General features: G+C 50.9%; 1 protein-coding gene and 1 long non-coding RNA gene across 4 annotated transcripts in view; one reads left to right on the plus strand and one right to left on the minus strand.

The window, feature by feature from the left end:
- The window catches only part of MCF2L (MCF.2 cell line derived transforming sequence like), a 210,158-nt gene that overhangs the window by 53,014 nt on the left and 132,277 nt on the right, over positions 1-24,867 (plus strand). The window lies entirely within an intron of this gene.
- On the minus strand, positions 21,980-24,446 carry LOC141408921 (uncharacterized). Its single transcript, XR_012426610.1, has 3 exons — positions 24,354-24,446; positions 23,996-24,256; positions 21,980-23,256 (listed from the first exon to the last, which is right to left on the minus strand). It is a non-coding gene; the product is annotated as an uncharacterized lncRNA (long non-coding RNA).

The raw sequence follows: 24,867 nt of genomic DNA on the forward strand, positions 1-24,867 counted from the left end.
CTGGGGCGGGGAAGGCCCTGAGGTGCTGCCGGCTGTGTACTGCCTGGCCCAGCTCCCTGCCCACTGCCTATGTGGGTCACCTCTCAGTGGGTTTCCGGGACACGGCAAAATAGACAGCTTCCATTTTGACTTTGAAACCTCGTGTGCCAACACTTGAATATGAATCTTCTTATATATACGTGTACATTTAAATCAGTTTTTGCAGTTAGAATATATTGTTTTGCAGTCAATCTTCTGTATAGCTTTATGTGTATTACTATAAACATAAATGTAGCTACAAAAATGGCATAACATATTCACTATGCACGTATTTGTATATGTATGCCAAATACTGATGGTTCATTTCATGACCACTTAAAAGAACCACATCTTCATGGGCTTGCTCTGTAGTTACTTAGCTGCCTATGCAGACCCCAGAATTTGTGTGGTGTGTGATTTACAAGGCGGTGAGCACCTTTCTTTGCTCTGAGGTCATGATCTCTGAGCCCACCCTCCTCCTTGCACAGTCCCTGGAGAGGACTGCCTGGGAGCATGAAGCCCAGAGTGACTGAATCAGACACACGGGCTCTGGATGTGGAATCCGCCTAGCAGCCCCGCTGTGTCTGGCACCACCATAGGGTGCATATTTTCACCATTGTTTCTGCAGGGTCAGAGTGGCCGTCATGGTTATCACATAAAAACGTAACCTACAAAAATTCAGGTCATCAGCCCATAATGCCACTTTATCTTGGTAGTGTCTTGGTTTGCTTTAGAAACATGGTTCCTGGGATGTGTCCTGTTCACAAAGCCCAGGGTACAGGTCTGTGTGGTATGTGTGGTGGCACTCCGGAAGCCCATAAGCCATGTATACATATATATATATTTCATATTATACATATTTCATATTATATATTATATATAATTCAAATATATCAAAATATGTATTCGAATATATTATATAATTTCTATTTGAATTCTATTTGAAATAAAATTCCTAGTACATTTCCTTTAGGTGTAAAAGGAAAATAACTTATAGTAAAATGTAAATCTGTTAGTATTGAGCACACTCTGTGTGTGGAGCATCCTGAGTGAACGCAGGTGTGGATGTCAGGTGATTGAGTTCACAAATAGCTTTGATGTGGTCATGGAGTTTTCTGAAACTGCAAAACCTCTGGATAAAGTTCCTAAAACCATGGTCCACCTGTCTGATTTACACAATAATTTATTCTAAGAAAATCTAGTCTAGTTTTAAATTAGTAAAAAAAATTCTGTCTAGTTACGTGTTAAATGAAGTGAATGAGTTCAGATGCAGGTAACCAAGTTTTGACTGCAGGAATGTCCAGTGGGTGCAGGGACATTTCTTGATGTGGTTCTGCTCCCCTATTGTGAGTGACCTAACGTTCTCTCCACCCACCTGGTAGGCCTGGCCATGTCCTAAGTCCTTCTCCGCACCATCCCCACGTGCCAGCAGAGGGTGCTGTTGGGCAGGAAAGGCTGGACAGCACTCTCCTGAGCTGCTGTTCTGTTTTCCCTTCTGTATTTAGGGTTGACATGTGTCCAAAGGATATGGTGTGTGAAGATGATGGGGACATTTTGGAATGCCATTTGGAAGAAACAGAAGTGCAGAGCCAGGAAGGTGCTCAGAGAGGCCTGAGAGATTTCTAGCAAAACCCTGGCAAGCTTTGAGGTGCGGGAGCATCCAGCCTAGGACTCATGCAGATGTGACTTAAAGAATTGCAGGTGACCACCCTTGGGAGGCTCATGTCCTTGTCTGGATAGAGCACACTTCATCCATTCATCAGCTGTTGGACATTTGGATTGTTTCTGCTGTTGGCCATTGTGAATACTGCTGCTGTGAGCATTCACATACAAGTTTTAATGCGGATATATGTTTTCATTTCTTTTAAGTATATATGTAAAAGTGGAATTGCCTGGTCATACGGTAACTCTATGTTTAACCTTTTTTTTTTTTTTAAGTCTCAATCTGTCACCCAGGCTGGAGTGCAGTGGTGCGATCTTGGCTCACTGCAACCTCCACCTCCCAGGCTCAAGCAATTCTCCTGCCTCAGCCTCTCAAGTAGCTGGGACTACAGGTGCACAGCACCAGACCCGGCTACTTTTCGTATTTTTAGTAGAGAAAGGGTTCCACCATGTGCCCAGGCTGGTCTCAAACTCCTGGACTCAAGCGATCCTCCAACCTCGACCTCCCAAAGTGCTGGGATTATGGGCATGAGCCACGGTGCCAGGCCTTTGTTGAATTCTGTAAGGAACTGACAGACTGTCTTTCACAGCAGCTGCACTGTTCTGTGTTCCCAGCAGCCATGTGGGAGGGTTCTGGTTTCTCCGCATCCTCCCCAACACCTATTCTTACCTGTCTTTTCTGTCTTTTATTCTAGCCTCCCAGTGCAGGTGAAGCGTATCTCATTGTGGTTTTGATTTACATTTCCCTTACAACTAATGATGTTGACCATCTTTTCACATGCTTATTGGCCATTTCATATCATCTTTAAGGAAGTGTTTATTCATATGTGAATGCGGTTGTCTTTTTTATTGTTGTGAGAGTTCTTAATGTGTTTTGCAGGCAAATCGCTCAGATTTGCAAACATTCTCCCAATTGTGTTGGTTGTATTCACTTTCTTGATGGTGTTTTATAAAACATAAAAGTTTTACATTGTGATGAAGTTTAATTGATCTATTTTTGTTGTTGTTGTTGTTTTGTTGTTGTTGTGCTTCTTGTGTGCTAAGAAGCCATCACCTAATCAAAGACTACAAGGACTTTTTCCTGTGTCTCCTCCAAGGGTTTCGGTGGTGCTCCCTCGGGCTCATGCGGGTCCGCGGTTCCTTCTGAGTTTCCTGAGGGCCGGGGCGGCTCGGGGGTGAGGTCGCAGCGCGTCCGCACCTTTGGTCCCCGCCGGCGCTGCCGGGACAGACGAGCGGAGGAGGAATATGTATTTAGGGCTCATTGGATCTTCTATTGGGCAAAATCGTTTGCTTGTTCTATTATTTAAGCACAATGTTTGGAGCCCTCGGCTAAGTCAGGACAAGGATACTGCGGGCCTTGCTTCGCGGGCTTCGCGCGCGGCCTTCGTGCATCTCGGACTGCTCCGGTGCTCGCCGCCGCCTGCGTGGGCCCCGGGCTTTCGCACCGGGGAAGGCCTCGGCTCCCTGCGCAGCCTGAGTTCAGGTGGGGCGGCCACGCCTGTGCCCGCGGCGCCGGTGCCGAGTCCCGACGCCATGGGCCCCACTCCCGAGGCTGTGGTTTGCGGGTGGCGGTCGAGCTGTAGGGCCCCCGGCTGGAGTTGGCCGCAGAGCCCAGGCGCGGGGAGGGCGGCGGCTCCCAGCTCCCGGCTCCCGGCTCCGCACCGCAGGCGTGAGCGCCCAACATGCCCAACAGAGGGCGTCGGTGCCCGGGAGAGGCGTGGCGGCCCCGGCTTTGAGAGACGGGCCGCTTTTCCCCGCGTGGTGCCTTCCAGGCAGCCTGCGCCTGCAACACCGCAGCCGGAGCCGGGGCTCTGCACCTCCCAAGGAGGAGGCCCCGTGCAGGCGCCCAGGGCCTGGCGTCAGGGGCTTGGGGGCGGAGGAGGCGCGGGGGCGGGACCCTGCCGGCCAGTCCGGTACCCGGGGGCAGACGGGGAAGGCGGGAGCGCTCGCAGTTCCCTCCTGGGGGGACCACACCGCCGGGAGCCCGAGCAGTCTGCGGTGGTGGCCCGGCTCGGGCAGGCGGAGATCTGGGAGCATTTTCTGGAAGCCTCCATAGGCTTCAGGCGGACAGGAAGGACCCGGCGGGAGGCTCAGCAGGCGGGGTGAGGGGATCCCGGTGGCAGCGGGGACAGCGCGGCCCCGAGAAGTGAGGAGAACTGAGAGGGAGACGCTCCTGGGCCTCTCAGACCAGCATTGAGGAGCTGAGCCCTGCGGGCCAGGGGTTCACAGAGGGTCCCGGGCCGTGAGGGGAGGATCGGGTTGTGAGGGGAGGGTCCGGGGTGAGGGGAGGGTCCCGGGTGAGGGGAGGGTCCGGGGTGAGGGGAGGGTCCCGGGTGAGGGGAGGGTCCTGGGCTGTGAGGGGAGGGTCCGGGGTGAGGGGAGGATCGGGCTGTGAGGGGAGGGTCCCGGGTGAGGGGAGGGTCCGGGCTGTGAGGGGAGGGTCCTGGGCTGTGAGGGGAGGGTCCCGGGTGAGGGGAGGATCGGGTTGTGAGGGGAGGGTCCGGGGTGAGGGGAGGGGAAGATCCTAGGCCGTGAGGGGAGGGTCCTGGACTATGAAGAGGGGCTCCTGGGCTGTGAGGGGAGGGTCCCGGGTCGTGAGGGGAGGGTACCGGGCTGTGAGGGGAGGGTCCTGGGCTGTGAGGGGAGGGTCCTGGGCTGTGAGGGGAGGGTCCCGGGTGAGGGGAGGATCGGGTTGTGAGGGGAGGGTCCGGGGTGAGGGGAGGGTCCTGGGCCGTGAGGGGAGGGGAAGATCCTAGGCCGTGAGGGGAGGGTCCTGGACTATGAAGAGGGGCTCCTGGGCTGTGAGGGGAGGGTCCCGGGTCGTGAGGGGAGGGTCCCGGGCTGTGAGGGGAGGGTCCTGGGCTGTGAGGGGTGGGTCCCGGGTGAGGGGAGGGTCCCGGACCGTGATGGGAGGGGAAGATCCTAGGCCGTTAGGGGAGGGTCCTGGACAATGAAGAGGGGCTTCTGGGCTGTGAGGGGAGGGTCCCTGGCTGTGAGGGAGGGTCCCGGGTGAGGGGAGGATCGGGTTGTGAGGGGAGGGTCCCGGGCCGTGAGGGGAGGGTCCTGGGTGAGGGGAGGGTCCCGGACCGTGATGGGAGGGGAAGATCCTAGGCCGTGAGGGGAAGGTCCTGGACTATGAAGAGGGCCTCCTGGGCTGTGAGGGAGGGTCCTGGGCTGTGAGGGGAGGGTCCTGGGCTGTGAGGGGAGGGTCCCGGGCTGTGAGGGGAGGGTCCTGGGCTGTGAGGGGAGGGTCCTGGGCTGTGAGGGGAGGGTCCTGGGCTGTGAGGGGTGGGTCCCGGGTGAGGGGAGGGTCCCGGACCGTGATGGGAGGGGAAGATCCTAGGCCCTGAGGGGAGGGTCCTGGACTATGAAGGGAGGCTCCTGGGCTGTGAGAGGAGGGTCCTGGGCTGTGAGGGGAGGGGAGAGTCCCTGGCTGTGAGGGAGGGTCCCGGGTGAACAGCAAGCTCATGAGGCGCATTTACTGGGAATCCGTTGCTCTGGCCCCGTCATGAGTGGGGTTCGCAGACTGAGCCAATCCCTACAACGCATGTGTGCCCTGGTGTCTGGGGGCAGCACAGACGTTGTGACTGCTCCATCTCGCCTGGGTGAACACCTGGGTCTCTCTGTGGAGTTGGGGGATGCTGCCTGCTCAAGAGTCGCGTTCCTATAGTATGCCTGTCAGAAAGGCCATGCACCACCAGTGCTAAGCCACAGAAGAGCTGTCAATCTGTCAGTCCTGTCCTGCCAACCCTGAACGTCTGAAACAGCCAGGGAATCAGCGTCGTAGGGAAGCCCCTCCACCCTGCTTGCCTGGGCTTTCTCTGCAAGCTCTGTGCAGAAGGGAGCAAGGTCTGCCTGATGCCACCACTGTGGGCCCAGCGTTCATGGTGTCCTAATGGAAGCTTTGAAATTACTTTATATTAATCCTGGCTCTTAAGAAAATCTATGCAATGCCAATTAGGCAGTACTACTTCTTCTTTTTTTTCTATAAAACATTTGAGGAAGATGGTGCAGGGTGGTCCCTGAAGGGAGTGGTGTCCTGCCTGGAGCTGCTGTTTAAGCTCACTCTTGGTGCTCTATATACATATCTACCATTGCAGTGTCATACAGAGTGTTCCATCGCCTTTTTGATTTTAAAAAGTGCTTATCACTTAGGAGAGTTTTGGGGCAGTGCAACTATTCTGTATGATCCATGACATTATGCACTTCTCAAGACCGAAAAAAAAAACTGCATAACAGGAAGCGTGAACCCTCAAGTAAATTATACGCTTTAGTTAATAATGATGTATCAAATTGTAATGTATGGGCCACCAATGCAAGAAGTTCTAATAACTGTGGGAGGAGGCGGGGCGGAGGGGGAGTTTATGAGGACTCCCTGTAGTTTCTGCTCAATTTTTCTGTAAAACCCAAAACTGCTCTAAAATATAAAGTCTATTAATGTTTTTTAAAGTGCTTATTATAAAAAGAATTATTTTGATTCACTATCTTTGGGATCTTTTTTCATGAAATTTGTTTAAAGTAGTGACTGCTTTGCAGTGATGGCACCATTCTTCTGGGATGCCTTTTTGACCTTGAGCAGCAGTTCCTGCCCTACTGAGCAGGAAGACGCAGTGAGTGGAAGGCAGGCCTGGATGCTCACATGGCCTCATGCACTGGTCTGTGAAATGGGACGGCATCTTGCATCATGGCAGTTCTGTCTAGTGGGAGAATGATAAAGTGTGCCTGGCACAGTGTGTACCTTCAGTAAGTGAGGCTGTCAAAAGCAATAATTGGGTTGGTACTGACATTCATCATAAATGTACAGAAGTAACATGTAGATGGTGAATTGATGAGGAGGGGCCCATGGAGAGATGGGTTTGTGCTGTGTACTTTATTCTTCTCATTTTCTTGTTCTCTTTGGGACTGTCCCTGTGGCTTCCATATGGCTTCAGACAGGTGAGGAGCTGCTGCGTGTTCAGACCGGAAACCTGAGCTCATCAGCACACAAGCCCGGGCTCTTCTGGGGTATCATGTTTTGAGAAGATTTCTCTTTGAAATTTTAAACTCTCTTCCATTTGTATTTGTTGAAATTCTAGAGCTTTTGATAAATCATGCTAAAATGTTTAAATTATTTTTTGCCTTATCATCTTTTTATTTGAAAAGTCAAAATTTATGTAGGAAGCATCATTTTGCCACCCTGCCAAAGTATTCTAACTAAAACTATCCAAGATCCTGCAAGAAATACATATGACTAAAGATAATGTTTCTCCCTTTCTGATAAAAAAAGAAACTATAGTAACTTTAATCCCTAAATAAATAAAACACATGTGGTTTTGACCCACATGAGATCATCACTAGCTAGATACCTGTGAGTTAACATATTGCTTTGTTCAATTTTTGAAACCTATATTGAAGTACATGCCTTACTATAGGAAATTAAACATTGTACAAATGGGCTGGAAGTGAGAACTACAAAGACAAATCGGGGTTGTATTCCAGAGGGCTCAGAGGGACTTAGAGTTCTGTGTCTGCTGATCCAGCCCCCTTGAGACTTTGCTGTGATGAAAATGGGTGTCACAGATGAGGTTTCCTCAAGGTCATTGTTTTCCTCTTAGGTGGTGAAGCTGACACCTAACACTCCTTGTTGTCTTAGGACTTCCCTTTGAATGAATTCAGGTAGAGAACCTGAATAAAGGGTGTATTAGGACTCATAGAAGAGGCACTGCGAGGATGCATATCCTATGGCTTTACTTTGGAAACTAACCCACAAAACACTTCATCCCAGGAAGGTGGAACAGACGTACTTTTTCTTGCTCTCTTCAAGAGTAAAACAAAGAACCCTGGACTCAATGTAGGAAGCACACACAGGACAACTCTGAGAGTGGGAGGAGGAGGCAGAACAGTCACGGGCCTCAGGACCCAGGGAGCAGTGGCAGGATGGTGAGTTCCCAGGGCTTCTTTTGGTCTACTGCGTCCTAGATGCGGGGCTTGTCTACTGTGGTGCGTTTGTGCTGCTATAACAAAACATCACAGACTGGGTAATTTATTAAAATTTATTTCCTCATGGTTCTCAAGGCTGAGAAGTCCAAGATCAAGGAGCCAGCATCACAGGGTGGAAGGCGGGAGGGCCAGTGAAGCCTCTGTTCCGGAGGAGCCCTTGGCCTAACCACCTACCAAAGACCCCACCTGTTCACAGCATTGGCTATTAGGTTTCAACATGTGATTTTTGAGGGGACACATTCAAGCCATAGCATTCCACCCCCGGCTCCCCAAAATACATGTTCTTTTCACATGCAAAATACATTTATTCCATCCTAATACCCCAAAAGTCTTAGCTTATTCCAACGCCAATTCAAAAATGTAAATTCCAGATTCTCCTCTAAATAAGGTATGAGTGAGACTCAAGGCACAATTCATCTGAGGCATGTTCCTCTCCAGCCATGGGCCTGTGAAATTGCACAAGTTCTGGGCTTCCACAGTACAATGGTGCGACAGGTATAGGACAGACATTTCCCTTCCAAAAGGAAAAATAGACAAGAGGGAGTAACAGGCCCCAAGTAAGTCCAAAACTCAACAAGGCAAAAAACATTAAATCTTGAGGCTGCCGAATCATCTTTGACTCCATGCCCCACCTTCTGGACACCCTGGGTTGGGGTTGGGCACCCCAGCTCTCAGGCAGCCCTGCCCCCATGGGTTGCTGGCTCAGTTCACCTCAGCAGTTCTCCCAGGCTGGGGCTACACACTGGTGGCTCGGTAGGTCTGGAGTCTCAGGGGTGGCCCTACCTCCACAGCTGCACTAGGCATTGCCCTGGTGGAGACTCTCTGTGGTGGCTCTGTTCCTGCAACAGGACTCTGCCGGGGCACCCAGGCTATCCACAGCATACTTTGAAATCTAGGTGGAGGAGAAAGCCATGCCCCAACAGCTCTTGTACTCTTTTTGCCTGCAAAATTAATACCACGTGGACTCTGCCAAGGATCACTGCTTGCATCCTCTGGACACCTGAGCTATAGCTGTGTGACCAAGGAATGCTGTGCCAGAATGTGGAGAATAGAGACCTCAGATGGCTGTGGGCAGTGAGGTTGCGTGGGTGTCCTGGGCTTCGCTCCCTAAACTGTTCTGTGCTGTGTTGGGCATGGCAGCCCTGAAGATCTCCGAAATGCCCTTGGGGTCATTATTTCATAATCTTTATGAATAACACCAGGCTTCCTTCTATCCATGCTAATCTCCTTATGGAACTAGGCCACACCATTGGTTTTCTTCCCTAAATACTCTTTGTTGTTCTTTACATGTCCAAGCTGAGAATTTTCAAATCTTTATATTCTGCTTCCCTTTTAATTATAAATTTTGTCCTTAAATAATTTTCTGTTCTCAAATTTTACCATAAGCAGTTAAGGAAAACTATTCTGAATACTTTTCTGCTTAGAGATTTCTTCTGCCAAATCATCACTCTTAAACTCTGCCTTCCACAAAGTCCTAGAACATGGGCACAATTCAGTCAAGTTTTTTACCACTTTGTAACAAGGAAAATGAAAATACAGCATATCAAAATTTATGGAACACAGCTAAAGCAGTTACTGAGAGGGAAATTTTTAGCACTAAAATGCATGCATTAGAAAATAGGAAAAGTCTCAAATCAATCTCAGCTTCTACCTCAAGAGCCTCTTTTCTACCTCTCTAGAAAATGAAGAGCAAAATAAACCCAAAGAAAAAGCAGAAGGAAGGAAATAACTGAAATCAAGGAAATAAAACACAGAAAAGTGGCTGGGTGTGGTGGCTCATGCCTGTAATCTCAGCACTTTGGGAGGCCAAGGTGGGTGGATCACCTGAGGTCAGGAGTTCAAGACCAGCCTGACCAATATGGTGAAACCCTGTTTCTACTAAAAATACAAAAATTAGCCAGGCATGGTGGCATGCACCTGTAGTCCCAGCTACTCATGAAGCACAGGAGAATTGCCTGAACCTGAGAAGCGGAGGTTACAGTGAGCCAAGATTGTGCTACTGCACTCCAGCCTGGGTGACAGAGCGAGACTCCCCAGAGGTATCACTGCAGACTCTGCAGACATCAAAAGGATAATAAGGGGAAAAACTACAAACATCTGTATACACATTAATTTGACAACTTAGACAAGTTGGACTACTTTCTGAAAAAGCACAAACTACCACAACTCACCCAACAGGAAGTAGATCATTGAATAGCCCTATAGCTATTAAATACATTGAATTAGCAATTTCAAAAAAGAAATATTCAGGCCCAGATGGTTTTTCTAAAGAATTCTACCAAACATTTAAAAAACTAACACCAATTCTACACAATCTTTTCCGAAAAATAGAGGAGGCGGCAATACTTCTCAGTCATCTCATGAAGCCAGTATTACATTGACACCAAAACCAGACAAAAACACGAAAGAAAACTACTGACCAATATCTCTCATGAATATAACACAAAAGCCAATAACAAAATATTGGTAAATATATTTAAGCAATAGGTAAAAAGATTTATCCACCATGACCAAGTTTGGGTTTATACTAAGGATGCAAAGCTGGATCAATATTTGAAAACGAATCAGTGTAATCTACCGTATTAATAAACTAATGGAGAAAAATCATATAATCATGTCAACCAGTGCAGAAAAAGTATTTGACAAAATTTAACACACATTCATGATTAAAACAAAACAAAACAAAACAAAACAAAACTCTAGGACAGATAGGAGTAGAGGGGGACCATCTTACTTATTAATGGCTACCTAAAAAAATACCCACAACTAACATGACACTAAATGGTGAAAACTGTATACTTTCTCCATAGTATCAGGTACAAGGTAAGGTTGTCTGCCTTCATTGCTCTTACTCAACATTGTACTGGAAGTTCTAGCTAGTGTAATGAATCAAGAAAAGGAAATAAAAAGCATATGGATTGGAACAAAATAATTAAAACAGTCTCTAGTTACAGATGGCATGATCATCTGATTATAAAATCCCAAGGATTCTACAAAAAAAAAAAAAAAAAAACTCCTAAAGCTAGCAAGTTCAAAAAGATTGCAAGATATAAGATAAACATAGAAAAGTCAATTGTCTTTCTTTATATAGCATAAATACCAAAATTATGGACACCAAAATTAAAAATACAATACCATTTAAAATTACAAAAAAAAAACACTTAAGTGTAAATTCAGCCAAACATGTACAAGACTTTTGTGCTGGAAACTGCATGATGCTGATGAGAGAAAGAGAGAAATCAAGGGAGATCTAAATGCGTGGAGAGGCATACCACATTCAAGGATTGGAAGACAAAATATACTAAAGATGTCAGTTTTCCTCAAACAGATGAACAGAATTCTTATCAAAATCCCAACATAATTTTTTTTGTAGATATAGTCAAGATTATCCCAAAATTTGTATGGAAAGTCAGAGGAGCTAGAATACCTAAATCAATCTTGGAAAAGGAGAATAAGGTGAGAGGAATCATTCTACCCAATCCCAGGACTTATTATTGCCATAGTAATCAGGGTAGTGTGGTCCTGGGCAGACTGAAAGATAATAGAACAGAACAGAGAACTCAGAAACAGACCCACACAAATATGCCCAACTGATTTTTGACAAAGATGCAAAATCAATTCAGTGGAAGAAAGATAGTCTTTTCAACAAATAGTGCTGGAGTAATTTGACGTCCACAGGGAGACAAAAGAAGCATGAGCTAAGTTTTACATCTTATATTAGAATTACAAGTTCTAACAATGAAGTACAAATTTAAACATGAAATATAAAACTATAAAAGTTTTAGGGAAAAAATATAGTAGACAACATTTAGGACCTAAAGCTGAACAAAGAGGTCTTAGATTTGATGCCAAAAGCATGATCCATAAAAGGCAAAATTGATAGATGAGACCTTACCAACATTGGAAACTTATGCTCTGTGAAAGAACCAGTGAAGTGGATGAAAAGACGAGCTACAAACTGAAGGAAATATGTGCAAACCACATAGCTGATACAGGATGAAGAAATCTCAAAGCTCGCCAGTAGAAAAACAAACAATACGCTTAGAAAATGGGCAACAGACATAAAGACATTCCACCAAAGATGCCACAGCGATGGCAGAAGAGCCCACGGAAAGGTGTCAGTCAATAGCAGCCAGTGGAGAAGTGCAAGGCCTGGGTACCACTGCACACCCTCAGGAGAGCTAAGATAAAAGACAGTGCCCACTTTGAATGCTGGCAAGGATGTGGCTAAACTGGGTGACTCATAAGTTGCTGGTGGGAATGCAAAATAGTATAGCCACTTTGGAAAACAATTTAGCAGTTTCTTTTAAAACACAATACGCAACTCTCGTATGACCCAGCAATTACACTCCTGGGAATTTATCCCAGAGAAATCAAAATTTATGTTCACATAAATACAGGCATATGAATGTTTATATAGTTTATTTGTCATAGTCAAAAACTGGAAAGAACCCAAATGTCTTTTGGTGGGTGAAACATTAAATTGTACGTCTGCAGCATGAACTATGGATACCTGTGACAACCTGAATGAACTCTCCAGAGAATTATGCTGAGTGAAAAAGGCCAATTCCAAAAGGTTACTGTCTGATTCCATTTACATAACATTCTTGAAATGGCAAAAGTGTAGCTGTGGAGAATGGTTCAGTGGTTGCAGGGGGTCGACAAGGGGTGGTCTGGGAAGAATGTGGGTGTGTCCAGGAGAGGTCACAAGAGGGTCCTATGGGTGGAGGCAGTCCAGGTCTGGCTGCATCCATGTCAGTATGCTGGCTGCAGTCGTGTGCTATAGTTTGACAGGATGATACCCCTGCAGGAAAACGGTACACAAGGTCTCCGTTTACTGTTTCTCACAACTGCATGTGAACCTACAGTTATCTAAACAAGAAAAGTCAGTTCACACCTATTCACTCTCTGTCAACAAACCCACATATACGCACTGCATGACGAGGGCTTTAACCAATATGTAGAATCATGTGAAGTGGGAAGAGGGAAAAGGGCTTTCCTTTTAGGGAACTATGACCTTGACTGACTTAAAATCAATATTTGCTTCAGATTTGCAGGCCAGATCTAAAAGTTTAAATTAGATGTCAGGGTATTTAATTCAATTTCAGTGACCTTGGTATTGAGCCTTTGAAACACTGCCTCCCAGTTAAGGCTTGAATAAATAACAGTTCTCAGGTTGAATCAGGTGTGTTCAAATACGCAGAACCGGGCAGAGGGAGGTGGAAGGCAACAGGCTACACTGTGCTTCGGGCTCCCTCCTGCTCTCCGTGAGCCTGGACTGAAGCCTCCTCTGGTTCAGGTTCAGAGACCTTACAGCCCCGCCTCTCCCTCCAGCCAGGTGGGTGTGGGTGGCCCAGGGGTGCCTCAAGTGGCAGGTTTGTTTTCTGGGGATCCCAGTGTGATTGTGAACTTGCTGCCTCGTGATTTCCTGCCAACCACCTCCTTCTAAAGGAGAGGCAAGGAGGAATCTCCGTTTTCTTCAAATGCTTGGGTCTCCCACAGACCAGTCACCGGATCCTCTTGGCAAAATGAAGACCCCAAGTGTTTAGAATCTGAATAACTTTGCCTTCCTTCTCCTTATCTTTTCAATAGTCTGTGGATTGTTTGGGTCATATCTGGTGGGGAGAATCTGAAAGTTGAAAATAAGCGATCAAATGAAGGATAAATGCATTACTATTAGTAAATTTCTAAACAGGGCAATGAATGCCAGCTAACTAGAAACTGGCCTGTCCCCACCATCTGCTGTTTGGGACTGAAGTCATGTGGAGCAGGAATGTAGCATCGGTTGTGTCAGCACTCAGGTGCCACTGTGCTGAAGCTCCCAAAACCTGGCGTTTTATGGTCCCAGGGTGTCCATTGTTCCAGCTTCCTGTCCACCAAAATGTCACCGCCACTGGCCAAAGACACGGGGCGCCCCGTGTGATCAGCCACAAAGCAGGTGACACTAAATGCCCATTCTGGGAATGGACTGTTTATACGGGGGGGGGGGGCGGTTGGTTCTCAGAAGGTCTAAATGGGGTGGGCCCGAGGACTGCTGCTTCTGGGGGATCCTCTGTCCTGCGGACTGGACTTGGGCCCCATTCCTCCTAGAGAGAGCAAAATGGCCTCTGTTTACTTCAAGACTTAAGTAAATACAGGCTTCCCTTGCTTGGAGCCCTGTTTTGGAATCAGTATTTACTGGGTGTGTTTTTGGTGAACCGGAAGGTACATTTCCAGGTCTGCTTTTCTGTAGGAATGTGGGGAAGCGCTGGCCATCTGACAACTGTGTCAGCCTTGGCGTCCTCCTCCTCCAGCCCCTGTGGACAAAGGGTGGGTGGGGTTGCCTGGCCCCCTTCTCACTGAAGGAGCTCCCAGGGGAACATGGCCCAGAAAACAGCACAGCTGCGAGGACGGGCTCCTCGGTGAGAGGTGGTCACTGGTGCTGAATTGACATGGTGTCCACTCCCCTCTCAAAAACCAGCTAACAGGTATGCACGGAGCCACAGGTCTGCCAAGGGTGGTGGGAGCTCGAAGACCGCAGTGCCTGCTCTGTTCCACATAATTTACTTCTGCGGAGGTAGGAACAAAGGTCAGGCAGAAAGCAGGGGTGGGAAAGATCCCGCCTGCAGACTTCACCTGTGGCCGGTGGTTCTAGGGGCCTGGGCAGGAGAACAGTTCAGTCTATGTTGTGTCTGCCCCCTGGCTGACCTGGGTTCCCAGCTACCTGAGGCCAGGCCTGCTTTGGTCCTGCGTCAGAGCCCTCCCTGCCCAGGGGAAGCACAGACCTGGGGCTGAGCCTGACCCCAGCCAGACCCCAGCCTGATAGGAGCGTTCAGCCACCTGGGAGGGGCTAGGTCAGAGGGCAAAGGCTGGGAGGACGAGGAGGCTGCTAGGGCCTTGCCCGTGAGCACTCGCTGCCTCACTTCTCCTCCCCCTGCACGCTTCCAGGTCGCATATGAGTGTCTAGGTTGGGAAAAGGGTCTCTGCGTGGCCGACTTCCCTGGAAGAACTGTCTGCTGGGAGAACGCTGTGGCTTGCTGGGCTTGGCTTGTGCACCGCTACCCTCGGAATGTCATTTTATTTGTGGATCTTGTGCCTGATGTTGCAAAGTGAGGTGAGGCCGTTGTGGAATGTGCACTCATCCTGGGACTTGCTACGCATTTGTCTTGTCACCTGACGAGAGGGGAGGTGGCCTGGAGCCTGGGGCCTGCTCTGTCTCCCTGGATCTCCTGTTTCCGGGCCTCACACAAAACCCCATGAGAAGAGAAAGTGTGCCCAGCTTTGCCCACCAAGCACTGTCCTGGGCTTTCTCACCTGAGCCTTCTCACCTGTCCATACCCCTCCTCCCTGCTCCAGGACGCCTCCTGGGGCTGGAAAGTGGCCGAGGCCACCACCCTTTCCTGAAACCCCGAGGAGGCAGCATCCCCGGCTCCTGCCAGCTGTGTCCTGACGTGCTGTTGACGCTCTGCTTCTCACTGCGATGCGGAGGCCCCGCGGTTATTTTCACTCCCTCCTCATTTAACTTCACTCGGACTTCGTGGAGTCCACAGGGTGAAACCAGAGGAGGGTTTGTCTGGAATGACTGCTTTGCTTGGAGCGAGCCTCCCTCTGTGCCGTGGCCCTCAGTGGGCTCTTCCCACCGGGCTGTGACTGGCTTCTGAGGGGGCATGGGTGGGCTGAGGGTGTTTTCCGCCCCAGTGGCTCTAACCTGCCCCGTGGCGGAGAACAGCTGCTCCAGGACCCCGGGGTGCTGTTCGTGTTCTTTATGGAACTTGGCATGTTGCTGTGTAAATAGCAGGTACTCCTAGTTGCTGCTTTGTTGTGAAAAGAGAAAAGCGATCCTGAATATTTAGAGCTGTGTGTGCTACACCTTCCTGCTGTCATCTGTGGGGCAAGTCCAGCATCTGGGGGGCCTGCGGGAGCCATGGGAACTCATGCTGTGTAGGGAGAGTTGGTCATGATGGCTGTGGCTGCCGGTTCCCGCTACGGTGGAATCCAGCAGCCACAGTTTAATGTAGATGGTGTGCCATTGGTGACATGGATGCTTGCATGCATCAGACCTCCGGAGCTCTGCTGAGTGATGGGCAACATGGCCGGGACCCTGGTCCCAGGCATAGCCTCTCAGGGGACTCAGGGACCCGAGGGAAAGCTGACAGAGGCAGCAGGAGAGGAGTGAGGGGCTTCGTGAGATGGGGACCCCGTCCCATTGCTCAGTGCTGGGTTCCCAGCATAAAGTGTCTCACACAGAGCAGGCCTCACATGTCCCAAACCTGCATCAAAGCAGGATGAGTGGAACCCAACCCTCCATCCTGGGTCTCTTAGGCAGTAGCCAGAGGCTCCCAGCAGCCCCTCAGGAAGCTACCAGCAAACGGAGACATGGGAGCTGCACCTGACATCTCTGATGGGGTGTGACTGTTTCCATGGCCCATTTTTGCATTCAGGTTCTGATTCTCTGAACAATGTGACATTGGCTGATATTTATTCAATGCTCACCACATGCCAGGTTACTGTTCAAATCAATTATATGAATTTAATCCTCAAAATAACCCACAAGGTGGAGACTTTGTGATCCTGTTTTACAGATGGGGCTACTGAGGCAGAGAGATTGAGTAACTCCCTCAGAGTCACCCCCTGATAACTAAGATTGGAACCCAGGCAGGTGACTCTGGGACCCAAACTCTGAACCCCTTTGCCTTAAGGCAGACTGAGCTGGAGGCTGTTTCCATTCCCCAAAAGAGCCCCTGCGCTCAGCATTTTGCGAGCTTTGAGTGTGGAAGCTAGGATCAAGGGCTTGTCTGCTGTCGGAGAGTAGCCACCTACACACATCCTGAATGTGGGTGCCTTTAAAATATAGATACCCAGGAAATCCCCAGAAACGTTGGAGAATAAACATCAGCTCAGGTTGCCAGTGTTTAGACACTGCATTTAGTCCCAGAGGACGGATGCCACACCCAGGGGCCAGAGGCAGTCTTCCCTCTGGCTTTTCACTTGGTTTCCTTTCAGTATTTGAAATGTAGAAATCAAGCCTGGATGTCAGAGTATTGATTTAGTTTTCTTTTTTCCCAGGAGGCATGATTAACAAAGAGCCAAAATGGCAAACCGTGGGGAGGCCATGGCATGGGCTGTGCCTCGAGAGCCATGCCTGTGGGGCTGGCCTGGGAGGGCATCTCTGGTCCACAGAGGCCAGTCTGTGCTGCAAAGCCTGGGTGTAGGCACAGGGATGACGGGAGGGTCCTGGAGTCAAGGGAGCAGCTAAATATCAATGCAGCAACTTCTTTTTGCCAGAGATCCAGGTTGAAAAAAGAAAATGTTACACCTTTTAAAAAATATCGTACTTAAAACCTGCATTTGTTCTATACCCCGATCATCTTTTTAGAGCCAAAACATCAAGAAATATGGCCTGAAAAAGGCTCATGAAAATTCCATTCTGAGAATTAAGTAGTAATGACACTCTGAAACCTCACTGTTTAAAGAGATCCACTGATAGTATAACAGGACCCCCGATATAGTTATAAAATTCATTGTTAAAATCGGGTAATGTTTGCAAGCTTCTGGCCCACAGATATGAGGAGCCAGTCTTCAGAGGACGCTGGAGGACGGTGCACAGCTCCCTGCCAGTGGCTGCAGCTCTCATGCTGCTGGGACAGTGGCTGGATGCAGACCTGTGTGGTGCAGCGTCTGCTGCTGCTGCGGTGAGGGTGGCCACATAGGTGACGCCCTGCCAGGCGCATTCAGGCCCAGCCTCGCGGTTGTCCACTTTGAGGCCAGGTCTCTTGGGAATGCAGGCCTGTTGTGTCTACAATCTCACACTCCTTAAACTCCCCTGACCAGGACACACGACAAGGTTTTCCTATCAAACTTTACATGCATTTCCTAGGACATCTCCGGATTTCATCAGCTCCGAGTGGACCAAGCCTTTGTCCTTACAGCCGGGAAGGCATTCGATACCCAGATCTGGTCACATTCTGCCTGTTGGTGCATGTGTTAGAAGCACATGTGTGTTTCTGCCCACCTCATGGCTGCTGAGGAGCAGTGGCTACTGCGTGTCATTCTTGTGATGGCTTTGTGATTTTGTGTGCAAAGCCTTGTTTACAGGCCGCCCCCGAGAGCAAAGGATAATGGTGCATTATCTATTAACGTGACCCTGGAGAACTCTAATTGAACTGCACAAATGGAAGAATCCTCCCCCCCAGCCCCTGCTGCTCACAGACAGTACGCTCAGCCCAGCAGGGGCTGCTCTTACAAATGCCGTCGCAGCACAGGCAGTCAAGGCTCGGCATCTTCCAGGGCCCCCGGTTTCCTTTGAGAGGACGCAGTATTTTCAGAAATGGAGTTCGCATGTGTACTCATCAGTCAGCAGCAGTCAGCTGTGACGTCTCCGAACTGTAGAGGCTTTGGACTTTTTGGCCCACTTTCTACATAGAACGATGGAGATTTAGGATCTTACCGCCCTAGTTTAATCTTGTTTTGCAGATGAGGGGCCGAGGTCCCGGAGTCCTGAGCCACGTGAGCTGGGCTTCCACTCTGGGCTCCATGCCGTGCTTCCTCGCCAGATAGACGTGGCCGGTCAAGCTGTTTCAAGGTCTTATTCCAGTCAGGTTTTTGTTTGATTGATTTCTTTGTTCATGAAGTAGAATGTGGTTTATGTATTACATATATTTCTCTGTGTGTTTTTATTACAATATCTCATTTTCATGGGCTTTTGTAACTTAAGTTACCACTAACCTGTGACCCTTGTAGTCTCTTCTTCCACCATGTGTATCCTGATGTCGGAATTCTGCTTTGGTGGATGACTTTTGTGAAGTTAATTAATACACATTTCATTTAGAATAATGCTTTGAGCAACTCAAAGAAAGTGAATTTAATTTTATCACTTAGTTTTTATTTTATACTTAAAGAGCTTTATTTGACTTACTCAGATTTTTGCCATCAATGTTGTATATACACAAAGGGAAGCTAAGCAAAGTAACTTGGTTAGATTTTCCTAACATTTCTTCACATTCAGCATCCAACTCTTCTGACTCCCTTTAACTGGGACGTTCCCCAGCCATCACCGTCAGTCTTCCTCAGATGCCAGTTTGTAGATGTATTTCTCTTTCCTTGATGCCTCATGTGGCAACAAATAAAGACTTGAAGCTCTTCCTGGGCTCTCGAACCAGGCCTGCCGCATTCTCAGAGACGCAGAACCTTAGGAGATGCGTGGACGTGCGTGGTGCGTCTGTGTGCGCTGTGTCGTGGGCTGGCTTACGCAGTTGTGCGGCCGGCGTGTCTGACCTCAGTAGTGCAGACACAGGCTGGAGACCCCGGCGGGATTTCCGTGTGACAGTCTGCAGGCAGGTGTCCGCTTCTCCAGGGGACCCTGTCCTGTTCTCTTAAGGCCATGCAGGGATTGAATGAGGCCCAGCCCACTGTGGAGGGGCACGTGCTCCCCGCGGAGCCAGCTGACTGCAGGTATTAATCAGCCACACCCACCCAACGCCCGCACAGCCCCCGGCGAGGGTTGGACTGGGTGGCTGGGCTGGGGCCTCAGCAGACTGACCCCTGACCCACCCGAGACCAGGCTCCATCCTGACCCACCTTCCTCATTTCCGTGAAATGCATCATTCCTTCCTGGCCACCTGCCCGGCGCACGCCCAGGCTGACCGCAGGACCATTTGCTCTTTCCTAGGGTTTGTTACTTCCCGTGCCTTCATTACCCCTGGGGCCTCTCCTCACACGGCTCCTCAGGCCTGGAACGCCCCCAGCCCCGCTCACGTGTGCGATACGTGTGCCAGGCACCTCCTGGTGGGATTCCAGGTTCTGCCCTGGGGCTAAGAGCACCTGGAGGCTCAAGGTGACTTTGAGACCCTCTCGCGCAGGGTCTGGATGGATCGCGGGAGAGCCATGAATAGAGCAGCTGCCGTGGAAGCAAAGCCAGGGCGGGAGGACGGCTGCACCTCCACCCGCAGAGCACCGGGGTCTCGCAGGAAAAGCAGAGGCCTCCTGTGGCCGCTGTGCCTCTTCCAGAAACTTCCTTATGCACAGAACGAGCGTCGCATCCCGAATGACTGGCAGTGGTATTGTGGATAAATGTTAACCTGGAGGTTTTCATCTGAAAAGTTCTAGTTTAATTTTTAAAGTCTTGTTTTTACCAATTCTGCTTGTTCAAGACATACCTTATGCTTTTTTCCTCTAGTTTTTCTTTTAGAAAGAATTTAATGAATTGTGCTGGGATCACCCTCGTAACGTTCTCCCTCACCACCCCCTGTCCTCCGAGTCTCTCCACTCCGGCCCCAGCAGTTGGCGTGTCAGTTATATTTATATTATACATCCTGCCATCTGGAGCTCTCATCGAGAATTTCTCGGACATGGTGTGACTTCAGTGGGTCCTTTGTTTCAGAACAAGTGTGTTCTCCTTACTCTCTGGCACGGCCTCGGTATTTAGGGGTTTCCTCTCTCTGGGAAGCTGTTCCTTCTCGAGAACATAGTGTGCTTTGTTCCTCCAGTGAGGGGGGTGGGTCATCCTGGGGGGAAAACTGCCGGCAGCTCACAGAACAATAGGACAGAGGATACTGTCCACGGCTGTCTAGGTCTGAGCTGTTCAAAGGTATTCTCCGCGTTTCCATGGGTTTCAGCTCTAGGTTAGATTTTCTCCCTATTAGAGGGAACAGCTCATCCCCTGGCATCGACAGAGGGGAGTATCTGTTGGCAAGCGGGATGTCGAAACCCAAAAGCGAATTATTGGTAGCAGCCCACGTGCAGCACATGCCCACGGCAACCAAGCTGCACGGTGGCCTGGCGTGGTGTGTCCACAGCAGGAACGCGCAGGTGCTGGAAACCGAGTTTAGAATATTTGGAGTGCACACAGGCTCATGAGGCTTTCTGAATGCTCGTGCATGTCTCCGTCGTGGGAGATGCGCAGTAGACACACAGAAGCTTGTTCTGTCTGTGACGGGAGCAGCCCCTCCTGCAGGTGTGGAGAAGGCCCTCTGTCCTCATGCGTCGGGCTGCGGCCCAGGTGTCTGCGTCACCGAGGTCCCTCAGTAACTTCAGGGCAGAGGCCTTCTGTCCCGGATGCCTGCCCTCAGGGGCTGTGTCTTAGTCTGTTTTCTGCTGCTGTCACAGAGTATCACGGATTGGGTAGTTTACACACAATGGAAGTTTATTTGGCTCATGGTCCTAGAGGCTTGGAAGCCCAAGATTGAGGAGCTACATCTGGTGAGGGCCCCTAAGCTGTGTCTTCCCAAGTGACAGCATCACCTGGCGAGACAGCAGAGAAGGCAAGAGAGCAGAGAGCCCGAGAGGGGACCCAGCTTGCTCTCAGAACTAAAACAGCACTTACCCAGTCACGAGGGCAGGGTCCTCAGACCTGGTCACCTCTTCTTAGGCCCCACGTCCCAACACCCCCAACATTGGGGGTGAGGTTTCCCACACGTGACCTTTGGGGGACACATTAAACCCCAGCAGACTGCCTTGTCCCCTGCTCATTTTGGTTGTTTCATTGAAACGTGGGTGTGATGGATGCTGGGGTTTCTCTCCCAGGCGGCGGCATAGGCCGTCATTCTGGGGAAGGGAGGCTTTGGGGTTTCCGTGTCCAGGACTGTGTCAGTTTCCTATTGCAATTGACAGATCGCCGCAAACAGTGGCTAACCACACACATTCATGGTCTATAGCTCTGGAGGCCAGAAGTTCTAACACCAAGGTGTGAACAGGGCCAGTGCCTTCCGGAGGCTTCAGGGAGAATCCTTTCCTTGCCCTCTCCAGCCCCAGGTGCTGCCTGCATTCCTGGGCTCATGGCCGCACCACCCAGACCCCTGCATCCATCCTCACATCTCCTCCCTGCCTGAGCCTCCCGCTGCCCTGCTGGAAGGACCCTGGGATGACCCTGGATCTCCTGGATAGTCCAGGATGACCTCCCCAGGTCAAGGTCACTGACTTAATCCTACCTGCAAGGCCCTTTTGCCACATAAGGTGACATTCACAGGCACCAAGGATCAGGTCGTGAGCATCTTGGGGGCCATAACTCGGCCAACCCCAGTGGCTCTCTGTGGTGCGTGGGGGCTTGGGTTGCACTGTGAATGACTGCAGACTGTGCCGCAGCTCAGGTAGGGACCCCGAGGGGCCTCCAGTGTTGGGCTGCAGCGACCAGGCATCGAAGCACACACTTCTGGGGATGTTGGGGTCCTCCCTGCCCCTCCCTCTTCCCGTGCATTCCTACCAAGGGGAGTCTGTTATGCCTCCACGTTGCACCTGTTCTCCAGGTGTGTCCACGTGAGCACACGGCAGAGCCCTGAAGACTTCTGAAGATGCAGGCTGCTAAGCCTTCTGCGTAAACCACGGCTTAAAATAATACAAAACATGATGAAGTGACTCTGCTATTATTTTATTGTAATTATAGTAAAATACACCTAGGCGCTAATTCAAAAGCATCGAGTGATCTTTGCAGGTATTCACTACTTTGTACTTGGACAAGCATTTGCCTTCCCATGAGCAGTCTTCTGCCTCAGGGCTCAGTTGGCCCTGCGAGGAGATACCTGGTTCCCCAGTCGCCTGGGCAATTGTGCAGCATGGGTGGGGGACAGGGCCTCAAGTCTTCCTCTAAAATCTGAGGAGCTCTGATTCCTCCTCAGGGAACATGGTTGGGCCTGGTGGGACTGGGCCTGCAATTCCCTTCCTGCTGCTGGGGGCTTGGTGTGGGGTCCAAGGCCCAGGCCAGCGCCCACCCCTCCTGAGGCCCTTCCTGCCGTGGCCTGGCCAGGACCTGAGGCCCTCCTTTTCATATCCGTGGTCACACATACAGCTGGGCTGTTAAGGGCATCCCCACTGTTACTTCCTGGGAGCTGCGGTCACCCTCAGTGAGCCCCTCTGTCCTTCTAGTTCAGGTCTTTCCAGAAGGTACTTCCTGTGACACTGAGTCCTTGCCCCAGCCCAGGAGAGGCCACTGATGGATGGCCTGCTGGGGTACAGAATCAGAGGGGCCTCCTGCCTTGCTGTGACCATGAGAGGCGGCTCATTCACCCTCACCCTCACCCTCCCACTGTGCTCCTCACTCACCTACCTCCTCCAGTTTCTGCCCTGTGCCAGCTTCTCCGTTGCACAGAGAGGGGACATGCACACACACATGCACACACAAACACGCTCACACACGGGCTCACATCCAGGCATGCACACACACATGCACACACACACTTTCATGCAGACATGCTCACACCTGTGCATGCACAGATGCACACACACGCACGCACAAACATGCTCACACACGTACACACGCATGCACAGTCACGCTCACACATGCACACACACTTGCATGTAGACATGCTCACATGTGTAGGCACGGATGCTCACACACATGCATGCACACACACAGGCACATGCACATACACACATGTACACACGGACATGCTCACACACATGCACACACACATACAAACACACATGTGGACTTACCGTCTAGTGAGGCAGTGCTGTCTCCTCAGAGGCCTGCATGTGCGGGTGGGTTGCGGTCCCCGTGTGATGTCGGCCAGGCCTGCTGTGCTGTGAGGAGCTGGCCATGGGGGTGGGCCTCACCTCTAGCTGACCCAGTTGGTGGCCACATCCCTGGTGCCCAGGCCTGGTCCGTGGCCAGTGCAGCCTTCACACCTGACAGCACGGACAGACCCTTCTTGCCCAGACCGCAGCAATCAGGCACTCCCTCTCCTTCAGCACGGGGCTGCTGGGCAAAGCACAGCCGTAACTCTGGAGCAAAACCCCTGAAGGCCCCAGTGAAGGCCCCAGCTGCCGAGCTGTTCTCCCAAGACCCCCCCAGGCTCTGGGAGGCAAGGCCCCAACCCCCACCCAGACTCTGGAGCAAAACCCCTGAAGGCCCCAGTGAAGGCCTCAGCTGCCGAGCTGTTCTCCCAAGACCTCCCCCCAGGCTCTGGGAGGCAAGGCCCCAACCCCTACCCAGAGAGGGTATGAGGAAGGAGCCCACTCTGTGCACAGGCTCTGCCTCTTTCTCCAGGGTACAGGTGGGGGGGAGCCCCCCAGGGATCCGATGCCTTCAACACACAGTAGTTTGCTGAACCCAGAATCTAGGCATCTTTGCCTTCATTTTTGGCTCTTCCAAGAAGAATCCCATTGGTACCCACTTCTCACCAAGCATCTGGCCTGTCCTGATGCGGGGTGTGCTTCGCCTCTCTGAGCAGCTAAAAGATGTTTGAAGGGGTGGGGCCTGTGAGTGAGAACCTGTCTGGCCCTGGAGCTCTGGGAGGTGGACGAAGGCGTTCTGGAATATTTCAGGCTGGTGCCAGATCTGGCATGGCAGCCTTCTCTCATGCCTGACTCAGCTCTGCCCTGGGCACAGACATCCCCTCTGAAAGGGCCCGTAGCTCCCAGCTACCTCTGCCGCTCTCAGCAGGGAATGCCGCTGTCTTTTCACGTCCTCCTGCCAACCTGGGGCCCAGGCACTTCTCGTGGAATCTAAAGTTGCTTTTGAAGGAATTCTTTCTCTATGCGGCGGATTCCTGCTCCTCATCCAACAGGGTCTGAGCGTGCTCCTCCTGGCCAGGATTCTGGGGCCTGGCATCAGAGCAGGGCGAGGGTCACTGAGCCTCCACAGCTCCTCAGAACTCTCTGCTCAGGACTCCACAGCAGGGCATGGCTAGGAGGGAATGACTTGTGTGGGGACCAGGATAGGCACCAGGTGGATCCTCAGGTCGGTCAGCAAGGACCCTCAGGGGGTCCCCAGGGCCACTCACCTCCCTGCACCCGTGTCTGCAGCCAGTCGTGCATGTGGCTGCTCCGTAGCCTGTCTTGGTCCCTTTCCTGCTATTGTGGGTAGAATTGTGTCCCTGAAAAGATGTGTTGAGTTCTGACCCCCAGTGTCTGTGGGTGTGGCCTCGTGGAGGTGGGGCCGCTGCCTCTGCAGATGGATGAGCTCAGATGGAGTCGCCCTGGAGTAGGAACCATAATCCAGCCACTGGTGTCGATGGAAGATGGGGAGAGATACAGGGAGATAGGCTCGCAGCTGGGTCGGGCCACAGTCAAGGGTGCTGGCTCCCCAGAAGCTGGCAGAGGCAGGGCGGCTCCTCCACTGGTGCCGGTGTGCACGGCCACACCAACCACCTGCTTGCTCCAGGCCCCAGAGATTCTACCCCAGGGACACAGGGGACTCACAGAGGCTTGGCCTGCAGCCCCCACTGGAAGAGTTGTGGATGGGGATCTGGCACATTCGATGTAACTGAGAGAGGTTGGGTTAACCAGGCTGCCTGG

This window comes from Macaca fascicularis, chromosome 17 (genome assembly GCF_037993035.2).
Source record: "Macaca fascicularis isolate 582-1 chromosome 17, T2T-MFA8v1.1".
NCBI classification, from domain to species: Eukaryota; Metazoa; Chordata; class Mammalia; order Primates; family Cercopithecidae; genus Macaca; species Macaca fascicularis.